This window comes from Triticum dicoccoides, chromosome 7A (genome assembly GCF_002162155.2).
Source record: "Triticum dicoccoides isolate Atlit2015 ecotype Zavitan chromosome 7A, WEW_v2.0, whole genome shotgun sequence".
Classification (NCBI taxonomy): Eukaryota; Viridiplantae; Streptophyta; class Magnoliopsida; order Poales; family Poaceae; genus Triticum; species Triticum dicoccoides.
This window is the reverse complement of record NC_041392.1, coordinates 39,765,670-39,770,095: the sequence shown is the minus strand read 5'-3', so window position 1 is coordinate 39,770,095 and position 4,426 is coordinate 39,765,670.

Below are 4,426 nucleotides of genomic sequence, written 5' to 3'. Positions count from 1 at the left end.
GTTGGATCAATTGTTACCTTGGTTGCGATTATGATCGCATTTGTTTTCGCATTGAAATGTTTTACATAGTTTCAATGTATGGTTTAATTAATTAGATGCTCTGGAGAGCTATATGTTGTTAGATGGGAACTATGTATGCACTTTGGTTTTAATGTGATGATGAACTTCTATTAATTTGGACACTTAATTATATATAATGCACGCAGATGAACCGGCAATGGATGTACGGTGACAGACACACCCGCGAGTACATTAAGGGCGTGCATGAGTTTCTCGATGCGGCTGAGGCAAACAAGCAGAATGGTTTTATGTGTTGTCCATGCACTGAATGTGGGAATACGAGGTCTTACTCTAACCGGAAAATCCTTCACTCCCACCTGCTTTACAAGGGTTTCATGCCACACTATAATGTTTGGACGAGGCACGGAGAAATAGGGGTTATGATGGAAGACGGCGAAGAAGAAGAGTACAATGACAACTATGTGCCCACTGAATACGGTGATGCTGCAACGGGGGGAGCTGGTGAAGATCAAGAGGAACCAGACGATGTGCCCAATGATGCTGCCACGGGTGAAGTTGCTGAAGATCAAGAGGAACTAGACGATGTGCCCGATGATGATGATCTCCGCCGGGCCATTGTCGATGCAAGGACGCAATGCATTAGTCAAAAGGAGAAGCTGAAGTTCGATCGCATGTTAGAGGATCACAAAAAAGGGTTATACCCCAATTGCGAAGATGGCAACACAAAGCTCGGTACCATACTGGAATTGCTGCAGTGGAAGGCAGAGAATGCTGTGGCTGACAAAGGATTTGAGAAGCTACTGAAAATATTGAAGAAGAAGCTTCCAAAGGATAACGAATTGCCCGACAGTACATACGCAGCAAAGAAGGTCGTATGCCCTCTAGGATTAGAGGTGGAGAAGATACATGCATGCCCTAATGACTGCATCCTCTACCGCGGTGCATACAAGGATCTGAACGCATGCCCGGTATGCGGTGCGTTGTGGTATAAGATCAGACGAGATGACCCTGGTGATGTTGACGGCGAGCCCCTCAGGAAGAGGGTTCCTGCGAAGGTGATGTGGTATGCTCCTATAATACCACGGTTGAAACGTCTGTTCAGAAACGAAGAGCATGCCAAGTTGATGCGATGGCACAGTGAGAACCGAAAGAAAGATGGGAAGTTGAGAGCACCCGCTAACGGGTCGCAGTGGAGAAAAATCGAGAGAAAGTACTGGGATGAGTTTGCAAAGGACCCAAGGAATGTATGGTTTGCTTTAAGCGCGGATGGCATTAATCCTTTCGGGGAGCAGAGCAGCAATCACAGCACCTGGTCCGTGACTCTATGTATGTATAACCTTCCTCCTTGGATGTGCATGAAGCGGAAGTTCATTATGATGCCAGTTCTCATCCAAGGCCCTAAGCAACCCGGCTACGAAATTGATGTGTACCTAAGGCCATTAGTTGAAGAACTTTTACAGCTGTGGAATGGAAACGGTGTACGTACGTGGGATGAGCACAGATAGGAGGAATTTAACCTTAAGGCGTTGTTGTTCGTGACCATCAACGATTGGCCCGCTCTCAGTAACCTTTCAGGACAGACAAACAAAGGATACCACGCATGCACGCACTGTTTAGATGATACTGAAAGTATATACCTGGACAAATGCAGGAAGAATGTGTACCTGGGCCATCGTCGATTTCTTCCGACCAACCATCAATGTCGAAAGAAAGGCAAGCATTTCAAAGGCGAGGCAGATCACCGGAAGAAGCCCGCCATGCGCACCGGTGATCACGTGCTTGCTATGGTCAATGATTTACACTACGTAATCTTTGGAAAGGGTCCCGGTGGACTAGCTGTTCCGAATGACGCTGAGGGACACGCACCCATGTGGAAGAAGAAATCTATATTTTGGGACCTACCCTACTGGAAAGACCTAGAGGTACGTTCCTCAATGGATGTGATGCACGTGACGAAGAACCTTTGCGTGAACCTGCTAGGCTTCTTGGGCGTGTATGGGAAGACAAAAGATACACCTGAGGCACGAGAGGACCTGCAACGTTTGCACGAAAAAGACGGCATGCCTCCGAAGCAGTATAAAGGTCCTGCCAGCTACGCTCTTACGAAAGAAGAGAAAGAAATCTTCTTTGAATGCCTGCTCAGTATGAAGGTCACGACTGGCTTCTCGTCGAATATAAAGGGAATAATAAATATGCCAGAGAAAAAGTTTCAGAACCTAAAGTCTCATGACTGCCACGTGATTATGACGCAGCTGCTTCCGGTTTCATTGAGGGGGCTTCTACCGGAAAACGTCCGATTAGCCATTGTGAAGCTATGTGCATTCCTCAATGCAATCTCTCAGAAGGTGATCGATCCAGAAATCGTACCAAGGCTAAGGAGTGATGTGGCGCATTGTCTTGTCAGTTTCGAGCTGGTGTTCCCACCATCCTTCTTCAATATCATGACGCACGTCCTAGTTCATCTAGTCGACGAGATTGTCATCCTGGGGCCTGTATTTCTACACAATATGTTCCCTTTTGAGAGGTTCATGGGAGTCCTAAAGAAATATGTCCGTAACCGCGCTAGGCCAGAAGGAAGCATCTCCATGGGCCATCAAACAGAGGATGTTATCGGGTTTTGTGTTGACTTCATTCCTGGCCTTAACAACATAGGTCTCCCTAAATCGCGGTATGAGGGGAGACTGTCTGGAAAAGGCACTCTTGGAAGAGACTCAATAATATACAGGGACGGATATTCTTGGTCTCAAGCACACTACACAGTTCTACAGAACTCTACGTTGGTGACCCCGTATGTCGATGAACACAAGAACAGTCTGCGCTCCAAACACCCGGAGCAGTGCGACGCCTGGATTACATGTGAATACATCAGGACTTTCAGCAGTTGGTTGGAAACACGTCACAGAGGTGACAACACTGTTTGTGATGTGTTGTACTTGTTGTCCAGGGGACCATCTTTGACTGTATTGACTTACAAAGGATACGAGATAAATGGGAATACATTTTACATGATCGCCCAAGATCAAAAGAGCGCCAACCAAAACAGCGGTGTCCGCTTTGATGCAGCAACCGAGAGCGGAAAGGACACATATTATGGTTACATAGTGGACATATGGGAACTTGACTACAGGCCTGATTTTAAGGTGCCTTTGTTTAACTGCAAATGGGTCAATCTGTTAGGCGGCGGGGTACAGGTAGACCCACAGTACGGAATGACAACAGTGGATCTAAAAAATCTTGGGTACACTGACGAACCGTTCGTCCTAGCCAATGATGTGGCACAGGTTATCTATGTGAAGGAAATGTCTACCAAACCGAGAAAAAGAAAAGATAAGGAAGCGAATACATCATACGATGAGCCAAAGCGCCACATAGTTCTTTCAGGAAAAAGGGACATCCTGGGAGTGGACGGCAAGACAGACATGTCTGAAGATTATGAAAAGTTTCATGAAATTCCTCCCTTCAATGTCAAGGCTGACCCAAGCATCCTGATAAACAATGAAGATTATCCATGGTTACGGCGCAATAAGCAAATGACACAAGCGAAGAAAAAGTGAATACTTTCTCCCGCAACTATTATGATGATACCATGCCAAATTTGTAACAGACGAACATGCTACCATTATCCGTTTTGAACATGCACATGCTATGTGGGTGAAATTCTGATACCATCCCAACTTTCAACTTTTTCAGAGTTCATTTGAAATGCTTTCATGTCTTATGGTTTGAAACTTTGATACTTCGAAAGTGATTGTCCATTTTGTACACGAAGTGCATCAAGTTTTTGTCGTAACCCTCTCTACTTTTTGGAACATGCTATGTGGGTGAAATGATGATACCATGCCAACTTTCAACCTTTTCAGAGTTCATTTTGAAATGCTTTCCAATTTCAGAGTCATTTAGCTCAAAGAATGAATTAATAGCAAACAGAATAAACTACAAAACTTTTATAAAAATAAAAACATTCAATTAAAAGATTATGTTATGATCAACTAAAATAAAACTATAATATTCTTCAATAGCAAAAAGAATATAATTTTTGCGACCTAAAATCAAACTATAAGTATTTAATTGTAAGTATAAATAAAAAATAAATAGCAAAGAAGAAAAAATTTCTAATTTTATAGTAAAGTTATCCATAAACTAGTGATTCACACAAATTTTTAAAAATTCAGATTTAAACTATTTAAAGTTTAAAACTAATGGCACTAACAGAAAGTTTATAATTTTTGTGACCTAAAAGCAAAAAGAAATCACTAAAAAACTGTAAGTATTTAGTTGTAAGTAGAAATAAAAAATAAATAGAAACAAAATCTAATTTTATAGTAAAGTTATTCATAAACTAGTGATTCACACAAATTTTTAAAAATTCAAATTTAAACTATTTAAAATTTAAAACTAATGGCAC